Genomic DNA, 21,508 nt, shown 5'->3' on the forward strand with positions numbered 1-21,508 from the left:
TAGGTTTAAGATCTACGACACAAAATAAAAACATGCATAAGAGAAATAACAACGAAATTGAGCTAAAGCTGAGTTTTGCTGTGAGCCAAGGAGCACCACTGGGCTGTGCTGTCCTCAGAATGGGGCAGGGACTAGGTTTTTAGAGACTGATATTTTTTCACAAATAAAAGTCTGATTTCTCTAAAGGAAAATACACCACTGGTGAGGTGGGGGATAAAGCAAAATGGGGCTTTGCTAGACCCTTTATTACACCTCTGTAGATGTTATTGGTGATAAAATTACATGGTTTAGAACAGAAGTGAATACTCCACATCTTTCTCCAAAAGGCAATCAGGAGAACAACACTGCAATATTGCCTAAAAATTACTCTAATGGACTATGACATAACAGAAATGATCTTGCAGACTGTTTCTGTGTTAACAAAGATAAAAGAGAGGCTCAAAGACATCACTCATTTCAGGTTGACTGGGTTTTGCACCACTTGAATCAATTTATATTATCCCAAATTTAACGTGCTGCATTGCATTAATTTGGAGAATGATCAGCAATGTAGTAACTGGCTCTTTACGGGGCAACCAAGTAATCTGAAAGCCAGAATTATTCCATATTTCCAAGTTAAAATAATCTGCACATTTATGGCTCTTAATGACCGGATCAAGTGGAAAAACTGAACGTGCATCCATCAGGGATTGCACGCATAGTTAATTAGGGATGAAATAATAAATGCTTGATTTCTACAGGATAGGGTAAACATCCAATTAAAATAAGACACAGTGTACACTTTTCACTCTCATTAGTCAAAGCATAAAGCATTTTTACGTTTCCTAAATTATTTACTTGTATTAAAATAAAGTGAGATGCTTAAAACATTAATAGGGTACTTTACAATGCTGTAGTCAATAAGTTGCTATAGGAAGGCAGGGTAAATAATTCATGGCTCTGTTCAGCAGGAACAGGCTGCAGTTCTCAGCAGAGCAGGGTCCCACCAAGGAGAGGCAACAGGCACCTGGCCAAGTTGTGCTAAATCCAATTAAACCCAATAGACCATGGAAAAAAGTATCCCTTGGGGACAAAATTTGGTGATTTGAGCCTGTGGGTGTTGGAAGTACCTGGTGGAGCTCCCACCATTCCAGGCTCCCTCTAAAGGAGGCTCAGCACCATCTCCCTGTTGGCTCTGGGTTACACCACACCCTGCTCATGGGAACCAAAAATGGGACTGGTGTTTTCTGAACATGAAGAAACAGACCTTGACCCCAAAGGTAGCCTGAAATGTCAGAGTGGCACAGACTGGAGGTGTGGGATGCTGAGCCACTGGCACAAAACCACCCAAGGGCTCTCCATGGCCTGGGCATTGACCCCCCCCAGCAGTGCTCCTGTCCCTGTTCTGTGCTGTCCCATGAACCCCTAAACATTTCCCTTCCAAACCCATGGATTTGTAATGCATTGGGTTAAACCCTGAGCACGTGTGGTGCTGACAGAGCCCACGTGTGCTGGACCTGAACCCTCCCCTGGCCTGAGGGCAAGGGCAGAACTCTCAGTTTTCAGAAGCCAAGTGGGCACAAGTGGATCAGAGCTGTGAATTTGAATAATGTGGGTTGGTGATATGCACAACACAGCAGGCATTTCAGCTTCAATTTTCTGCTAAGAGTCAAGGTATGGATGTTAAAGCTGGGCTCTCTGATGAGAAAACACATGTACTGACTATCCAAGCAGATTCCTGGATGAGGACTGCACTACATTATCAGCAAGTATATAATAGGTGTGTGCAGAGAAACTAAATTAAGATATTTTTCCCATGTAAAGGAAGTTTCCCTAAAGTGTTGCATTATATAGCTACAGTTATAATAAATAAGAATGAATTTCATAATAAGAAATTTTTAAATGCTGTCTTTTATCAAGTGATGTAGGTAATATCCTGCTCAAACTTTGATTTATAGCTCAGAAAATATATAGAAACATGGCATTTGGCTGAGACAGCTTTTGAGGTTTCTCAAATGCTGGAATCACTTTTCATTAAAGCTGTGACAGAAACTGAGAATCTGGCACAGTGCCTTTTCTTATATATACATTAAATCATCATTTCATGGCAGGATTTGTACATTTTTTTCTGTTTATAGAAGTCTTGTACAATACCTTCCTTGAGTCACATCAAGATCCATCTGTATAAAGACAGATTTGCCTGGTAAAGAGATGAGAGGAACGTGCTGCCCCCAACCCCTGTACCAACCTCCCAGTCCTGGCTGCTTTACATGACTGATAAATGAAATTATTGGAAGCTCGTTGTGGACAAGGTTGTGCCAACCGTAGGTGGTGAGCAGGTGGGAAAATATGTTTGTGGATATTTGGGTGCAGAAGGTGAGGTTGGATGAGGAAAACCCCTTTTTTTGTAGGTCCCCTCTGCTGTTGAGCACTCAGGACTGTACAAAGTGGCAGCAACTCTTTGCTCTTCCCTCAGCATCTTTTCAAGTTATATTTTTATTATTTTTACTGTTCTTATACAACCCATTTTAAGGACCTCCTGTGGCATCCTTTTGTAGGTTGGGTATCATAAGCTCGGGAAAGAAATTAAACCCAGCTTTAGCCCCGAGGAGACCTTTGCCTCAGGGGATGACTCATTATTTGGAAACACAAAAACCAATTCAAGCTGACAAATTCCATCTTCAGGGTCTCCATCAGGTGGGGGAAGAGGAACAGGGACCTTTCCTAGGGCTGCCCACATGGGTTTTGTTATTCTTGGGCCACTTTGCCTCCCCAACTCTGGTCCCCGAGCCTCCTGGAGTGAATATGCTTTATTCCTCATGATTCTCTTAGAAAAGAATTACAAACAGCATCCTCTTCACTTTCCCAAACTCTCTTGGAGCTGTGTGAGAGGAAAGAACCTGCTCTCACTGTCTGCAACTCACTCCTTTCTACAGGAGTCTCGTTTCTATGACAAGGTTGGTGGAAGCCTAAATTAAATTTGGGACCTAATTTTAAAGAGAATCTCAACCTCCCCAGTAAACAATAGCTGCAGCCTGCCTATTAAATCATCAGGTTTTAATTAAATCCTTTGCAGCTCGTGAGTTCTTTGAACAGGAGCGAGGTGATAAATGCATTGTAATTTTAATAGGGTTATATTTTGTGTTAAACTCACACACAACAGTGACACGAGATAGGTGCTGTGTTCCCACAAAATCCTGCATGGCATTCTGCTGATAACTGCACGCTTGGTCTATGGCAGGATGGATTCAGCACAGAAACAGAGGCCCTGTAAAGTGGGTTATTTTCAATTACAAAGATGTAGAAGCACACGAGTATTTGTGGCACTTGCAAAAAAAAAAAAAGAAAAAGTATACTCTTCATTTTAATTCTTCATATTAATGATTCAGAATCCTCTGAAACCAAAGGGAAATCCACCTGTTTCCTTGAAAGGCTTTTGTGTCAGGTCTCTGTTATTAAAAGTAATAAAGTGAAATAGAGAAATTCACAAAAATTGTCAGGAATTGCAGTTATAGGACAGGGGGGAATGGCTTCAAACTGAAAAAGAGCAGGTTTAGATGGGATATTAAGAAGGAATTCTTGGCTGGGAGGGTGGGGAGGCCCTGGCACAGGTTGCCCAGAGAAGCTGTGGCTGCCCCTGGATCCCTGGAAGTGTCCAAGGCCAGGTTGGAGCAACCTGGTCTAGTGGAAAGTGTCCCTGCCCATGGCAGGGGGTGGCACTGGATGATCTTTAAGGTCTCTCCAACCCAAACCATTCTGGGGTTCTATGAAAATGCAATCCAGCTTCTCTCAGCAGCACATGTAACAGCACTAAATCTAAATAAAAGAGGTCCAAAGAAAATCACTGACAATTCTTTTGTACTTACACGACACAGGGAGCTTCAGGAAGTCACTTAAAAAAGAAAAAAAAGTTGTAACTTTAAAATGACCTCCAGCATCATCCCTGAACATCTCAGCTGCTTTATCACAGCCTCTGTGCAGATATCTCCCCACAAAGCTCTGGGCATTGTAAAGTCTCCTGGTAGGAAATATGACATACTCCTAAAACATATGTCAGGGATTTCCAGAATTGCAAACATGCTATTTGAGATGGCGAGATTCTTTCCCTCATAAAAGCATCTTTAAGTTGTCTGACAGAGAAAATTCATATCAGGAATAAAATCCTGGCCCCAACGGAGTCAACGAGAGTTTTATGCCTGATGTGAGTGGAACCAAAGCTTCATCTCTGCTTTTTGCAGTGTTCCTGTGTGTGAGCACGTGCTGATGGTATCAGCACCTGCCCTGTGACTGAGGGAGGATGAACTCCTTGTTGGAGCCCACCCTGTGTCCCCTCTGCCCACACCGAGGTTGGCACCAGGCTCCCCGAAAAGGCACAGCTTTGGGAACCCGAAAATTAATAAGGCACAACCCCCCTTCCCTGCCATGTGTGAGTGATGCTTAGAAAGCATGATATATAATGGCAGAGTTGATAGCTTTCTGCTTGTAGAGACCTGATTATTCCACCTGGATAGTGGCTTAAACAAAAGAACAACCAGACAAAAGAAACGTATGGGCAAAGTCCAAGAAGCAGGCTATTATTTCCTACAGAGGTGGTGTGGAGTTTTTTTTCTCCCTGGCATTAGCTGCAGTAAAATGAATCACGCAGAGCAACATTTTTCACAAACCCCAAACATCCTACATTCACATAAAACTGATGTACACCAGGAATGTTCACTGGGCTGGAGAATGGGAACAAAGAGGGCTGCAGACATACAATTTGTCATCCTGATTTTATATAATAACAGGATATAAGCATATAAATGGGCAGGTTTGGCAGGTGAAAAGGAAAATTATAGGGAGAGAGGAATATTGTAGCTAACTCAACAGTGGCCATATTGCCAATAGATCCTTTTGCCATTTGACAGCTGTCTCAGCAAAGGGCTGAAAAATCATGTTTACTCAGATCAGCCTGATCTCTCTTTTGGTTATTTAGGACTCTGCATATTCCACATAAAAACAACACTTTCAGCTCCTAACTCCAATTGAATTACCATGAAATGCCCATATTGGAGGACGTGCTGTCTGCACCTCCTGCAATAGGTGTGAGCAGTAAGGTGAGCCCAGTCCTTTGCACATCCCAGTTTGCAATGCCAGGTAAGAAAAGCAGCTTTTCCTACACACAAACAGGAATAAACACAGCTTATTTCCCCCCCCCCCAGCCTGATATCAGTATTTCTTTTAAGATCAGTGGGTGATTAATACGCAAATGAAGCCAGTGAGCTGAGAAAATCTCTTTCTATGGGGTAAATAAGGAGGGAAGCTCACAAGGGCTGCCCTGTCCAGCAGGTGTGACAGAGCCCAAGCCCATATTCCACGGACAGCAGTGAGGGAGGGAGTTCAGGGAAGGCTCAGTAAATAGCTGACAGATTGCTGCTGCTGCTGCCTTTCTGCAGGGCTCGTTTTCTACTGCACTGAGAAACTTGTAAGACTGGACTGAGCTGAAGTGGTGACATTAAACTAGGTCCTTGTGCTCCGGGCTAGGTCTGGTGCTTCATCCAAAATCAGATCATGAATAGTGCTAATTTTGTTGTTGACAGACCTTTCATTCACTGGGAGCAGGTGCTTGGGGCACTTTTCTGATGTTGACCTGATCACTGGCATTTGGGGTAAGAAACTTGGAGAGCAGAGCATTATTTACTCTCACTCCACTGAGATGGCATTTCTGTAAGGGATCTGCTCCTGCCCAGACAGGATCTGGGGCAAGGAAGGATATTATACAGTCTGAGAGCATCTTATTCTTTGAAATTATTAGGTTGTTTCTGTGTTTTCCAGAGTTCTGCCGTACAACCCTCGTGTGAAGGGATTTTTTTTTAAAGGGTGCTGACCAAAGTGCTGATTATGAATCTCCTCTGTGTGGAGGAGACATTCACCTATTTGACAAGCAGATGCAGTCAGGTAGATTTGATGGTTATTTGAATTGAACTGGATTTAAATGGAAGAACAAAACTAGCAGCTTAAAACCCTTCCATCTCTATATGATTTAGGCATTAGGTTGAAAGCAGAGCAAGTGAGCAGCCAAATACACCCAGATAGACATCAGAGCAGGGAGAGGAAGAACAGGAGGGAGCTATTACAAGGGAACTCATGTTTATAAAGCACCAAGAGTAATGGATGAACTCAACAAAAGCCATTAAAGCATCAACAGAGCCTCAGCAATAGTTTAGGCAGCTCAGACTAATGAACTCTGAGTGGTTCACCTCACAATAAATGGATAATGAGCAGATAAGAGGTGCATACATTAATATATTTGCAGGTTAAAGAAATTGGTAAATGGTTCCCTGGTTCCTCCAAGTCTCTGTTCTCAGGAGCAGTGGGGCAGAGGAGGTGGACAAAAGGCCTGTCCTACACCCTTATTGATCCACGTGGAAGTACAGCAGGAGCCTTCCTGAGTTTCTGTGGTGGGGTAGTTTTACAGAATAAATTATATATTTGTTTGATGCAGCTCAGAGCATCATCTCCACCCCATCTGGGTGCAGATTTAATATGGTTTTGTAAGTTTGTGTGCAGCTTATTCCTGGTCTCCCTCTCTCCTCCTGAAGCACGTCTGGTAACTGCTGCCAGCAGGAGGTTCCTGGACTTTCCTGTCTATTCACATCCAGCAAATCCCATATCTAATGGGAGGGGAAGAAAAAGTAAGGTCTGCCAGGGGAAAAAAAAAAATTGGGCAGCTGAAGAAATAGCTCAGATATCTGAAATGGAGTGGGAAGTTCCACAACCAGGTGCCACAAGGGTTGGGCTTCTCCTTGTCCCTCTTTCAGACAAGAGTTAAAATCTGAAATATTAAAAGAGGATGTTTTCTACTCTGCAATCTGTTGCAATTCTGAAATGTTCATTGTGGCCAGTGAAAAATTCCATGAAATACACTTATTTAAGGAATGTTAGAAACTGAATCCCTCAGCTGCACCTCACAATCTCATGACAATGAATCACATGAAATATTTCCAATATTTACTAGTTCACAAGGAAAATCAAGGTTCAATACACTTGTAAAGTGTAGGGAAATACTCAAAGCTACAAAAACCTTCTGGACCTCATTGTAAATCCCAGTGCAAGGTGAAATTACCTCTTAATTCTTACAGAAAGAGTGTTTGGATGCATCAGAGTCAGACACAAAGAAAATAAACCGGTTTTGTGAAAGGGTTAAGACTGCTGGGAATTGTATGGAAGTTTTTGGGAGGTTTTTTCCAGACGGGTATTGGATGAATCATGAACAACCCAGTGTCAGCAATCACCAAAGCTGAGAATCCTCAGCTTCAGACTGTGCAGCAGATTCCCCCATAACTTAATTCAGCTGCCAGAGAGGGCTGGGCTGGAATAAAAAAAATCTGAGAAGCATCCCTGAGCTTTCAGTAGATTTCTGCAATATCTGTGCTTTTACACTTGTTATTTTCTGTGCAAAACCTGCTAAAATATAGACAAGCTTCTATAACACACACACACACACAAAAAAAAAGGCTCCCAGGGAGTTATCTGAACCAAATATTGTGGGAGAGTTCATTTTGAGGGAGTTAATCCAGCCCGAAATGGATGGCAGCGAGATATTTAATCATGGCATATCCTGTTTAATCACATTTAGAATCCTCTGGAAATTAAGCTTATACAACTTCCTTAATTTAGAGGACAGTATAATGCTTAAGTACTTAATCTCCTTAGGATTGATATTGGACTCGAGTCTTTTGCAGAGTTTCCTGAATAGATGTAACTTCAGAAAGACTCAAATTAATGAATCATCCATTTCTCCTCCAAACAATTTTTTAAATTATTTTTTTTTTTCACCCTCAAATTTGTAGTTATTTTGTTTTGGTCTTGATTTTTCACAATTTTGTTGGGTCTTTCAGGAAATGAATGCAACATGATAGTTCTCCTCATTAACACGTGGCTTAATGAATGGAGCAAACCCTCCCAACACCCTCTGGAGAACCTTTATATTGTGTAATTTTTAGTCTGTGCCTAGAAATCAGCTGCATTTTAATCTCCAGGCTTCTCTTAGTGAGATTTGGGATAGATGTGACAGACAACAAGTTCCAAATCAAAGCAATGGATGATTTTGTTTTAGCCTACCCTGGATTTTCATCCTGCTGTTCATTTTATCATACACAGATTACAAAGCTTTACATAAAATACCTCAATTTTGGTAATTTCAGGGTGACTCTTGAACAATATTTAGCTCTGTTCTGTCTTTATTTCCAGGAAAGGCTCCTAATTCAGGATGGTTGATTGTGCAAGTGATGGAGGAATATTGTAGTCATAAATGTAGGATGATTTTCCATCCTTTCCATTTTCCTAATGGGAAATCTCACCAGCCCTCAGTGGCACAAGGATTCTTTGTGTGATGGGAATTCTGTAGAGAGCAAAACCACCTCCCTCTTGCCAGGAAGGGCAATTCCTGTAACACTGGTCAGTGTTCATGTGCAAAAAATATCTCCCCCAAAAATAAAAGTAAGGCAGTGACTACTCCTACTGATGAGTAATACCTTCAAATTTGGGCCCTAATTAAAAAAAAGCCACTGCAAAGAGGACAAGAAAATGGAATCACTGAAAGCAACACCAGCAGAATCAAATTATTGCAATAAAAATATTCACTAGCAATTTCTTATTCCTCTCATCAATCTTTTTAAGCAAAAAATAATCACTCCAAGTGTCTCCTGTACAAGGCTCTAACACCATTCTAGCATTGAACCATGTCTCATAAAACAAGATGATGCCTTGTCTCAAGATGTACTTTAATAATATAGTATTTGGGGGTTTTATGCCTAACAGTAATTTGATTTTTCTGAATTTATTGATGAAGAAAGGGCTGTAAATTCACCATGAGCTCTTTCAGTAAAGAACACCAAAATATTTCCTACAAAAAGTGTAGGGAATCAAATTGAAATAATAAATTCCAAACTCATCCAGGCAGGCAAAGTGCAACGCTGAAGTAAATTCATTGGCAGATTTACAATTAAGTTCCATATGGAAGGGAAATAATAATAATTATAAACTCCTAGAAATGCTAGAGCAGCTTGTACCTTGGAGTCAGCGGGGACAACTAACTCATATTTAGTTTCAATAAAAGCATAATTCCTGATACCTTCAAACACCTTCTAAGATTGGCTTAATTCACCATATTCCTTGAGAAGGAATCTATTTAAAATCAAATATTTCTGGAAGCAAAAAGGAAAGATGAACTATCCTATTCCCCAGGAGGGAAAGCTCCTGCCAAGCATTACCTGCAAGAGCAGAGCCATCCCAGAGCTTGATGCTGGGACCCTGCTCCTGGAATATCATTTTTGCCCTATATCAGCCAAAACAGACCCAAAAAAAGCAGGTCTGATGACAGCTACACAAATTAACTTGTTTTTTCCGCTCCCAGCTGATCTGTGGGTCAGCAAAGAAAATGAAGCCTGTAATTAAATTTTATGTAACATCACTTAAAATAGCTGATATCTTACCTAAAAAACAAACAAACAAACATGAATAAACTGACTTTTTTCTTCAAGACTGATTTTTTTAAAAATTATTTCAGTAAAGGTGTTTGAAAGTATGGACAGAACATAAACCACGAGATGTCCAACTTCATGTGAAGTTCACTTGCATAGACACAGGACAGTGTAGCCTTTAGGCTTTAAGTCAATCCTCTTTAAGGGAAAACCTGCCATTTGTTTGGGTTTATTTTTTCAATTTAGTAAAAGCTACAAAATATATTCACAAAGAGAAATTAAAATCAAAGTGAAATAGAGAAGAACAAAAGTTAGTTGTAACTTTTTGGCATTGAATCAAAATTACTCCTCTCTACCAAAAAACATGACCATCCTCATTGCAGATCCTGTATAATCCCTTCTCACTATTATCAGTATTTTACCCAGTTTTCTGGCAAATTCTGTATTCTGGGATTTCAAACCCTCAGCTCTCTTTTTCTGGATCTTGTCCTTGAAAATGCATCACGCCAATCCAGCTCTTCCTGTGCTCCCAGCATTTGTTTAAGGATGGAGAGAGCACATGAGAGCCAAGGACAGATTTTTCCCTCTCACCATCTTTTCCTGGGGTACTTTCCCTGATGAATTCCCTTGGGAAGCTCCAGGTTACCTTGGAGACTATACCCTTGCTATCAACACACAGAAAAGGAGATTAGCTGGAGACTTTTCCCTATTAGTAGTTTGTCTTTCACTCCCCGCACGTGAAACGTGGGAAGTTCAAGGACATGGAAAGTTCAAGGATGAGGCAAATCACCACAGAAATTCTCAAAAAATTACCAACCTGTAAAAACACAAGAGACAAAACAAGTAATTTCTGAGACCTGTGACTATTGATGCTTAATGAAGTTCTGTCATCTGTCAGAGCTTCAGTGGGTATGAAATCTTATATTCGGGGTGAGAAATAACAACCAAAACCCTCTAAAATTAGGGTTTTAAAAGGAAAAGGGACCTTCAGGGGAGATTTCACTTTCCTACCCAGCCCTGGTGCTCTTCTCTCTGCTCATGGTCATGTTACAGCCAGACCCTGACTGACACACTGGCCACTGATTGGGCTTTCTGGGTAAGACAGAAGGAATTATTTTCACTTAATGCTTGAATAAAGCCATTGTACATGCTTTGGGTGATGGATAAAATTGAACTGTTTCAGGCTAAGCACTTAAATGTTGGATCCCATCTTATACATACTACTTAAATCTCATTAGGATAGAAAGCTTCACTTAGAAAATGGGTCTATTTTCTTTTTCCAAAGATTTCAGGTCATAGCCTGAAACAAAACAGGAAGGTTTTTAAGAAGTCTTTTCAATTCTTGCTTGGCCTAACAAGAACAATGAAATGTATCTTAAAGATATAGATGGAAAATAGCTAATCCATAGGATTCCAAGCAAGAGGAAAAAGATAGAGAAACTTTTTCTGAAAATACATATACTATGCTGCAGTGTTCTTAGAGGGGACAAAAATCATGAGGAAAACAACAGTAAAACAAATCCCCGTTGAAGGAGAAAGACTCATTTCTCAATAGAAGTGAGGGCATAATTAGTATTCATGTCATAAAATCAAACAAACCATTCCTGCTAACGGCTCCAGGCATCCCCTGTGGGCTGAATGCCCCAAAAAAGTGAAACACATCCCCATTTCTGCCTCGGGAAGAGCTGGAAAGAACACCACTGTTTAGGGGAGATGGAAAACAGGATGAGCTAAATATTAACATTTCAAGAAAACAAAAACCACAGGAGAGCTCTGATGGTCCCTTTATCCTACTGAGTGTTTTAATGGAGAGGTTTATCCAGTCTGAATGAATCACTGTTATTATTTATTGCCTCAGAGTACGATAGTCTAATATGACAAGGAAGGGCTGAAAACTTACTATTTCCCTTCCAGCATCTCTCTAACAGCTGTAAAAATTAATACACACTGAATTGTGGCATTAAAGACTCATCAACAAGCCCGAGCATCTAGAAACTCGAAAGACAAATACCGTGTGCATTTAAAAGGTGAAGAATAGTCCATTCATGCCACTTATAAATGCAAATGTCACCATCAGAAGGGTCGATGGCAGTTGTTTGTAAAGAAGCAGCTTTTCTTAAGAGCTCATTCTCTCCTCAGCACCACAGTGCAGTAGCCAGACATTCCAAAGGCCTCAATCCAGCCACAAAAATCTTGTTTGCACCAAGGCACAGGCAGGGAATTGTTGACTAAAAGAATGATTTTTGACTTCGATGGCACCTTCATTTTCTTCAAAATGCTTATTATTCATGCTAGTACTACATGTTTGTTTGTAAAGCCTATTTTCATCTTGGAATACAAGCATTTTTAAAGGTTCCTTTACATGAAGTGCAGATATTGGGAGGTACAGACAGCACCAGAAGAGCTGGTAGCAAAGAGTCTTAGAATGGTTTGGGGTGGAAGGGACCTTAAAGATTATCTTGTTCTAACCTCTTGCCATGGGCATGGATGCCACCCACCAGCCCAGGTTGCTCCAAGCCCTGTCCAACCTGGTCTTGGACACTTCCAGGGATGCAGGGGCAGCCACAGCTTCTCTGGGCACCCTGTGCCAGTCCATCTCCAAGAGTTAAGAGTGATAGGAGCTGATGTTGCAGGAGAACAACCCCCACTGGGCAATTTTATCATTTTATCCAACTTTAACATCCTATTTCCCTCACAGCTTCCACCCCCTTCCCAAGGGGAAGCTCATCCAGGCTTGTTGGTGCAGGCAGAGCAGTGTGTGCCAGGGAATCCATTGGATTTACACCCAGGAGAAGCTTTCAGGGAGGGTTTTTGGAGGAAGAACACAGAGGAGTAGGAGCAGGAGACCTTACTAAGAGTCCTGCAGATATTTAGACCGGGAGCACCCTCGGTATTACCCCCATGAGTGATGTGAGCCCCAGTGTGAGCACTGGCAGGACAACCCAGACTCTTCCTCCAGGGCAATTCCTTGGGACATTCCCAGTGTCCACAAACACCCCGAAATCCTGATGCTCATTCCAGACAGGAATGCAGGATGCTGGTCCCTTTAAATGTTTGGATTGCCTATGGTTGTGCAGTTAAGATATCAGTTGAGTACACTTTAATTAGCCCAGAGGAAATCACAGTAGGGATTAAATGAGTTGGGTTGTTATTCTTCTGTTTTTACTGGCGGCAAATAAAAGCATGTAATTAGCTTTTTTAAAGGCATTTGCAGGATCTTAAAGGTTATCATAACTGTAAACAATAGTATATTTATCTAACCTGAGAGTGGTACTTGAAGTATGTTTTAGTTCTGAATAGGAAATATTAAAATTGCAATTGGTCCACAGGCTTTTGAGGAATTTTAGTTGGGTTGAAATGTGCAGTTTAGCACCAGTGGCAAAGGAGAATTTTAAAGATTTTCAAGAAAGAAGTGCAAAGTTTCCTGATTTAGTTTAGCAATGCCAAAATATATCCTTAACATATTTTTTTTATTTATTCAATCAATTTACATTAAAATTTTGGTTTGAATAATGTATTAGTTGTACAATATTACATAAATTAAACTCTGAAAGACTAAGACTTATCCAAACAATGCTCAAATTAAAATGTTAGTCACTTCAAAACAATAAAGTTTTGTTAAAACTGAAGTGAAATAAATGGTTGAACTCTTTTTTTTGGGATTTCCCAAATTATGATATTTTCCACATCATAATTTTAAAATTTCCAACCAGTTTATTCCACTCTTTTCTTGCTGTCTGCATTTCAGACAGACCCTTCCAGCTTGGTTTTCCTCTCACTGATGCTGAGGTAAGTCAGGAATCATTCAATGAAGTCACATCAGCACAATTAAAAGAGCAGTTTCATCAGATGTACTTGACTGAAATTTCATTTATTAGTTGCAATAAATTCCTTTTACAAGATTTGTCTGAAGGGAAAATCCCAAGGCTGTCGTCTTTTGAAGAGTCTTGTGGGTAGATTTGAAACCAAAAAATTGGGGAAGTGGTTTGAAACAGGAATTAAAGAATATAGGAAACAACTGCAAGTGGCCTTTAGCAGATATTTTATGGGAGATATTTGTGCTGTTATCACCCCATCAATAACTGCCCCCATCCTGCAGCCACAGCAGAGATGCCTCTTCAGGAGGATTAAATAAAGCTTCACAAGAAAGTTGGTTTGTTGTTTTCTAGGGAAACTACGGTGCAAATTAAATATCTGAGGGAAAAATCAGCACCAACAGGTTCCTTAAAAAGGAATATTGTTCCTTTAATGGAAAAACAGTCAGTGCTTGAATCCATATTACAAACCTAATGGGACACAGAGAATGAAGCACTGCCCTCCTGCTGGGCTCACTCCTGGTTTTTATTTGATCTAAATCCCCCCCCCCCCGGGTCACACCCAGTGCCAACCTGCAATTTGGGAAACAACAGGAACATCAGCCACACCTACAGGAGTTCCACTTCTGAAAGACCCCACGTTTTTATGATATTTAAAGTCTTACTGCTAATCATAGAATGGTTTGAGTTGAAAGGCAAATTAAATCTCTTCCAGTGCCACCCCCTGCCATGGCCAGGGACACCTTCCACTAGCCCAGGTTGCTCCAAATTCCATCCAACCTGGTCCTGAACACTTCCAGAGTTAATTGCATGTTGTAAAATGAAAAACACCCAAAAAAGGTTCCCTCATGAAAAAATATGTAGGAAAAATCCCTCTTTTAATTTTAGAAAGATGGCATAAACTCAGAGAAGGAAGAAACAAAGAGGAATTTATTCGGCATGTCAAGTCCTTCCCCCACAGAGTTTTCGGGGAGAAAGACCCTTTGGCTTCACATCTCATTTTATAGTATTACAAAATCCCACCCTTTTTCAGATAAGTTTAATATATTAATTTTTATCTAAAAAGGTTTCTTCTCTCTAGAAAGGGGTTTTCCTTTTATTCTGATGGGTTGCAAGGCATCCCTTGTCAAGGATGATGGATCTTTCTTTGTTCTTAACCCAAAGAGGGAGAAGAACCCTTTTTGCACAAAAATGGCCCCAAAAGATTTTAAGAACTCTTGCATTTCCCTTATCCAGCCAAACAAGACCCTGATGCTCAAGTTCAGCATTTTTGAACCTGGATATCTTACAACTTTGCAATACCCCTATAGAAAAATTGTATTTTTATTTCTCAGAAATGCATATAAACTGTCAACAGCTACCTTTAGGAATCACCTTCCAGCTTGCACAGGGATCCCCACACATCGAGGTTTCCCATCTCCCCTCAGCCAGAAAACTCCCTGTATTTTGCAGGGCAGACAGAATTAACTGACAAATACATTCACTATCAGCACTGCAGATACCAGCCCGGGGGGAATGGAGTTTGTGATAGTTGCTGATCCAAGGAATTATCACTGAATCCTCTGGACAGGAAGCTCACAATTCCCATACAGCACAAGTCCATCTTGTATCCATCAGCATCACTCTCTTGTATTCTGCCTTAGTGACATTGCAGTGATTTTTAGTCATTTTACCCCCCCCCAGAACTGACACATCCACAGCTGAATGAAACAGTCTTAATATGGTTGTGATGGTCCAGAATTTTATATGCTGAATTCCTACTGATAACCCAATTCTCCACTGAAACTGGTGGGAGTTGATACATTAAAGTGGATTTGAGGGGATTGAGAATCATTGCTGCAGCCTAACCAAAGATGAGTGGGTGGAGAAAGAATGACCAGTTCTCCAATTTGTAATGTGTGAACCTCCCAGCATCAGTGATTTTGGACATGGAGGGTTTCAAGCAGTTGGGGAAACAAACTCCAACAGCTTGAAGTTGACTTTGCAGACAGAAAACATTACAAGGCAATTGGCTGTGATGGGAATTGCTGGCTGGGTGACCAGTGGAATCCCACAGAGCCTCCTTTCCCAAGGCAGGTTTCCCATTCAGAGACTCATCCTCCTGTCAACACACCCTCAGAGCCCCTTAACTCCTTACACACCCCCTCAACAGTAAATCTTCCACACTTGCTGACTGTTAAACACCAAATTTTGAATACAATAATCTAATGAGCTTTTCTACACACTGACCTTTTCTAAATAAATGCAGTAAAAACTATTTTTTTTCCTTTGCATGAAAAATCCTCGTTCATCTTGCAGTACCTCCATGACAGATGGCAGCATAAACACTCAGGATTTTGAGCTCCCTGTAATAATTTCCCTGCAAAACATCCCTAAATTCCTGTCCCATCAGCATGTGTTGATAACACCACTGATAACTACAACCCTGCAGAGCTTATGCTGCTGTACAACCCTACTACTACAATCATGCATTTCCTTTCTTTGCTACATAAAAAGATGCAAATATCAGGGTTCATTGTTTATTTTATTGTAGAGGGAGGGACGAGAACAGAGTACTGTTGTTATCCAAAATCAGGAATGCTCCTTAGAGCCTCTGGAAGCTCTCACCACCCCCAAAGACGAGGAGATAAAGGCATCAGCACTAAAGGGAATGTCCAAGGTCAGCTGAGGGGCCGAGTGAGCTGTGTAGGGCAGAGAGACTGCACAATGCTGATATCAACAGGGGATCTGTAGGGCTGGATTTTTATCCCTGATGCAGCTTTCCAGGGAAATACTGGTTTGTGGCATTTGCTTTATAGGCTTGATTGCAGTAGATCCAGACAAAAAGCTAAATGGACATCAAACATCCATCTCCCCCTGCCAGCAGTGCATCGCCAGCCTGAAAGTCTATTTTAACTCAGAATAATGACAGCATTTAGCTCTTAAATTCTGCTTTTACTTCAACAAAAGCAACAACACATCAACCTAATGTCTTCCTTTATTTGGTGACATCGAGGTCACTGCTGGGAGATTTATTTGATTTCACAGTTTGGTTAATTAATTTGCTCATTCTGAGCATACACCATCAGCATTGCTTTCACAGTAATGCCACCAAAGCAACAGATTCATTTACATGCTACAGTGCATCAGGAATAATTATTACCCCCCAGAATTGTTATTGCTCGGAATCTGAGGGGAAAGGGAAAAGTTTCCTACTGTGATAAAAGGGCTCTGTTGTGGTTTTATCTGCTGAAAACAACTACGTGGACTAAATGACAAAAGCAGCTTTTTGCAAGTGTTAAGCAGCATATATTACAAAAGTCCATTACAAGACCAAATTTTTTCTTCTGATTTAGTCCTTATCACGTTATATTAACAGGCTGAAGGGTTTGAAACCACTCCCACTCCTCCAATAACTTCACCAATCAACACCAATTAATATAGCAGCATTTTTCCACTGCTGAAGAGTCCTGCTGAGCCCCAGGTCTGGAAAAAATCAGCCTTTTTCTAAAGATGTGCTTGAAAACTGGTGGGATCACAGGTATAGAAAGCAGAAGATTTTAGGGAGACAGTAAAGTGTGATTGAAAGCATTTCACAACAAGATAGTTAAACAGTTGGAGTTCTGGACAACTGATTGGCCAAGAGGGAGCAGGTTTGTTTTTCTATCAAGAGTTGATCTAAATTCACTGGTTCCAGTTCTTGGGTCTTTTATCTGCTGGATGCTCTTTGCTTTGACCAACTGATTAGTTCTTTTCAGTGCCCTGCAAGAAGCAATCATTCCTGACTTCTCTCTGGACATCCAATTCCTGCACATCCTCCCTGTTCCTGTAACTTGCTGCCTGTTCATGAGACATCAGAAAGCCTGGATGGACCATACAGAATATTTATTTTCTGGCATTCTTGGAAATTTGTGCATTATTGCAGTGATAGGAGCTGTAGGTTTTCACTCTTCCTGCCAGCTGCGGGTATTTTGAAGTTAAAGGTCAGAAAAATGTAACACTTCTATTCTCCAGCATTTTCAGTTTTCCAGCAGTGATTTCCTTGGCACACATGGAATCTGGGCAATGCCAAGCCCAGGGACTACCGAGATAGATCCCAAAGGAGAAAATTTTCGAGGTGGGAAATCATATGTTGGGCAGATTTCATGAACATAAGAAAAAAAGCAGTGAGTTTTTGAGTTCTCTGGAGTCCCCCGATGGAGGTGTGAGCAGTTGACAAGTGCCATGAGGTAAAAGGTAAGAAGTCAGTGATTACACTTTCCTAATTAGCCTCGGGATGAATTTCAACAGCTGTCCTCGAATCAAGTGAGCCAGGAGCAGCCTAAACCATTAAGTTTTAGCAGGTGATTGGCAGAGGAAAGCACCTGGAATTTGCAACCAATTCAGAACTGCTCAGGTGGGCAGGATGCCCACACCCCCTATTCCCTGGGCAACACAGTCACACTCTTGGCTCAAGCACGTCCTGGATTTACCCTTTTGTCCCCTTCTTAACTTCCCAGAAGCAATTACTATATTTAAAAGTAGAAAATACTGCTTTGATAGACATGAGGAGTCCTGCAGGCCTTGAGCACTTAAATTAGTGTTTCAAATGTGACAACTTCAAACTGTTACCAGAGAAGTTTCTGGGATGTTCTTCTAGAATGTTGCTGTGACAACTCTTCTATGGGAGCCCAAAACTATTTCATCTGACAGAAGGCTGTGGCCTGGGCTGTGGCAGCCCCCAAAAGCAAGAGGAGCAACCATTCCAGCATTTCTATGTCAATGCTCATCATCTGCAGAGAGGCAAATATCAGTATGGGATGGTTTTTAGGGATTACACTACTGTTGTTTTCCTGCAACTTCCATTAAAAAAAAGCCACCGCTGTGTTGGCCACATGAAGTTCAAAGTGATTTGGAACAGGAGTGTTTGATAAAATGAGCTGAGAAGAGTTTTATGCCCCTCTCGTCCTCATTTTGGCAAAGTCACCAAATAGCAGAAGTGAAACAAACACATAACATGCCCCTCAAAATGTATATTTGTTATTAAGCTCTTTATAAAAATGTGGAACTTGCAGTAGCAGCAGAAACAGCCATTTCCTGACCTTTGGAGTTTATTCCTCTGTACATCAAGCCTGAGAAAAAGGTTATTTGCAACTATAATTTATCCTATTTTGACCCCATTCTTAGGGTCAAAAATAACAGCACACGTTGACTTCAGGGAATTTTGAACTCTATTTTCCTACACCAGCTCAGCACTGCCACAGGGAAATCAAGCCAGCCCTGAACACCAGAAAAAAATGCAGCATCACCCCCATTTCACATGAACTGGTCAATTGAACTGGAATATTTGAAGATTAAGATATTTATTAACCCTACTTACATGCCATAATGCTGTCTGCATACAATGCAGACGCTGCAAATAGAGAAAAAAACCATTCACCCTGCATGAAATATGCACCAATCCTTCCAATTAAGTCTTTTCTATAGTTTCCAGGAATCCTGAAATCTTAAATACAATCAGTCTGCTCCTGGTTGTAAATACACAAGAACTTGCCTGATGTTAATAGCTTAAACCTATGGTCCACAGTGAAAGGTGAAGTACTTGATAAACTAAAGTTTGTACCATAGTAAGTTTGTTTTTAGAAAGAGAAGAGGGAAAGAGTGGAGCTCTCCAGTCCAGCCTCTGTTCCCAGGCACAACTGTAGCAGAAAATAAGCAAAAACACAACATCTCCACTGTTTCTTCCCCCTTCCACACAACACCTGGATTTTAAACTCTGTTCCCAAGTCTTCACTCTCCAGCAAGGCTGTGCCTGCCACAAGCTCCACCTCCCAGTCTCCAATAATTGCAGGACATAAAAAAATTCACAGAAAACTCTTTCCTACCTTGCCTTCCAAGTGCTTCCCAGGTCAGGCACAGCCCCTGCTGCTCTCACTGAGGAAACCAAAACTCCTTCTGCACCTGCCTTAAATAGGTGCCCACAGAAATGCAGAGCTTCAGCCCACAGGTTCAGTTAGATTTGACAAAATTGAGGGGAATCAAAATCACCTGTGTTAACTCTGGATTCCTCCAATGAGATGAAAGGAAAATGTGTAACGTGGTAATCAAGGTAATTGCAACCACATGAGGGTCAGGGGCAAGTTGTTGTCTGAAGGAATGAAACTACCTGAGATGCATAAATATATGTAGATATATTTATCTATACATCTATACACACGTGAGAATATATTATATATGTGTGCATTAAACATATATATGTAACAATGATATGTATGGGTGTTTATTTAGTATGATCTTTTCCAACAGCTCAGCTTTTCAATGAAAGTAAAATGAGCACTGTTGTTCCTTCAGATCATTAATTATTTCATGGTTTCCAAACACCTCCTACCCACTTTGCCAGGGCCATCCATTAGACTTAGTGCTGGTTCTGAGGCTTGTCATGTTCTTCATGATCCTTTGCTTTCAAGCAATGTGTTCATAGATATTTAACCCTGCTGAATGTTGGATGTCAGCATTGGATTACAGCTGCATGGACCTGATTGAAAACACATTATCTGGTAATGGCAGAGAGGGCCTATTTCCCATCTCTGGCTTTCTCAGTCTCTCAGTCAAGCTCAGATCACACCAAAAGATGTGGCTGTTGAATGCAGAGCTAATAAAGTGTACAATGAGCTGTGAGAGTGACCTATTCCCTGCAGGACAGGTCCCACCACCACAAATGACACCCACTGTGCTGCTGCAGGTGGGATTGGGTGGAATTGCTGGGGCAGAATTGCTGAAATCATTATATAGATACATAGTTTTTAAAAAATCAGTTCTGTACTCAAAGCTACTGCTTTTCTTTACCTCCTGTGGAATTGCCTCCAAGGATTTTTCTTTTGGGCCCAAAAAAGCTGGTTTTGACTGCACATGAAGTTTTAAGGCTGTTGTCTGAGCATCTCCACGAGTGTCAGACACTGTGGTGTTGCCACAGAACCATGGAATGGTTTGGGTTGGAAGGGACCCTAAAGATCATCTCATTCCAATCCCCTGCCATAGGTAGGGGCATTTCCAAGTAGAAGGAATCTGGAAGAGCAGCAAAAATTCATTTTTCCAAGGAGTCTACAGGCGATTTTACCCTTTGGAACATGAAGGACCTGTTGATCTGGCCCTTGGCTCCATGACCTGCAGATCAGGACAGCATCAAACCAGACCATGTCCTACCAACTCCTGGTGTGCAGATGTATATGATGTTATAGAATCTGTGGCTTCCTGATTCCCTGGTTTAGTGACCAGCTTTATTCCCAGAGCTCTTTCTAGTAAGCAACAACACTTAAATTTTCTCCTCCAAGTGACAACCAACATAAACATCCTGTGGTTTTCCAGGCTGCTTTTACACATCCCATAAAAGCACAGGGGAACTGAACTGTACTGAGCACTGCAGGAACTGTGCACAAAACTGTGCCACCTTTTTATTTGTTTGGTCTATTCCAAGTGCAGAAGAATATGAACTGAGTGCCTAATTAAAATGAAGTGTAACTCATAACAGTTTATTTGCTCTGCAGTGCATTTGCCATATTATTTATTACATTGCACTCAGTACCTTCCCCCACTTAGTCCCATACACTGGAACTGCCACTTAAATAGGAATGAAACATGTTCTTTCTAATATTTGTGGCCAGAGTCTTAAGCATCTGCTTTATGGGGCCTCATCTGTCTGTACATCATGCTACTAACTGCAATAAAACTCTAATTGGGTGTGTGATTGAGCTGATAAAAAGGATCCATGGCTTTTAGCAGTGGGCAAAACTTCAGTGATTTATTCCCCATGACTTTTCTGTACGTAAAGTTGTGTCAGTCTTACTTTTTAATGAGTCCAGAAATCAGTGGAATATGATGGTATAGTAAATTTTGTTCAGAGTAAAATTAGTCCTGCAGAGCTTTAGGCTGATTTTAACTGGAGATGGGATTGCAGTCTCACAGGATGTATATATATATATCACAGCTGCAGAATCCAAACCATCTCCTCACTGGAGAATATTTGGCTTTAGCTGAGGAAATTCCCATTCATCATGTCATACATGTCTAGAGAAGTGATGTAAGTACAGACAGAATGATTCTGCTCCCAGGGAGGACATATTTCCCCTGGTTCCTTTTTGGAGGTGTGGAGTTCATACTTACGAGAATATATTATATTAGGAATATTTTACATAATTTTATTAAAGTAGGTAGAATATAAACCCACTGTATATTTCCTCTGAGCCAAGGAATCAAAGTCAATATACAGCATTTCCAAGGCACTTCATTGTTGTCATT

General features: G+C 41.0%; 1 long non-coding RNA gene across 1 annotated transcript in view; it reads right to left on the reverse strand.

Moving 5' to 3' along the window:
• Positions 1-20,111, reverse strand: part of LOC116792378 — a 45,158-nt gene extending 25,047 nt beyond the window's left edge. The window contains exons 1-2 of the long non-coding RNA XR_004359106.1: positions 20,060-20,111; positions 19,099-19,178 (exon numbers count right to left, since the gene is read on the reverse strand). This is a non-coding gene — a long non-coding RNA (uncharacterized LOC116792378). The remainder of the gene's footprint in view (positions 1-19,098; positions 19,179-20,059) is intronic.
• Between the last annotated feature and the right edge of the window lie 1,397 nt (positions 20,112-21,508).

The sequence above is a fragment of the Chiroxiphia lanceolata genome, chromosome 11 (genome assembly GCF_009829145.1).
Source record: "Chiroxiphia lanceolata isolate bChiLan1 chromosome 11, bChiLan1.pri, whole genome shotgun sequence".
In the NCBI taxonomy this organism is placed as follows: Eukaryota; Metazoa; Chordata; class Aves; order Passeriformes; family Pipridae; genus Chiroxiphia; species Chiroxiphia lanceolata.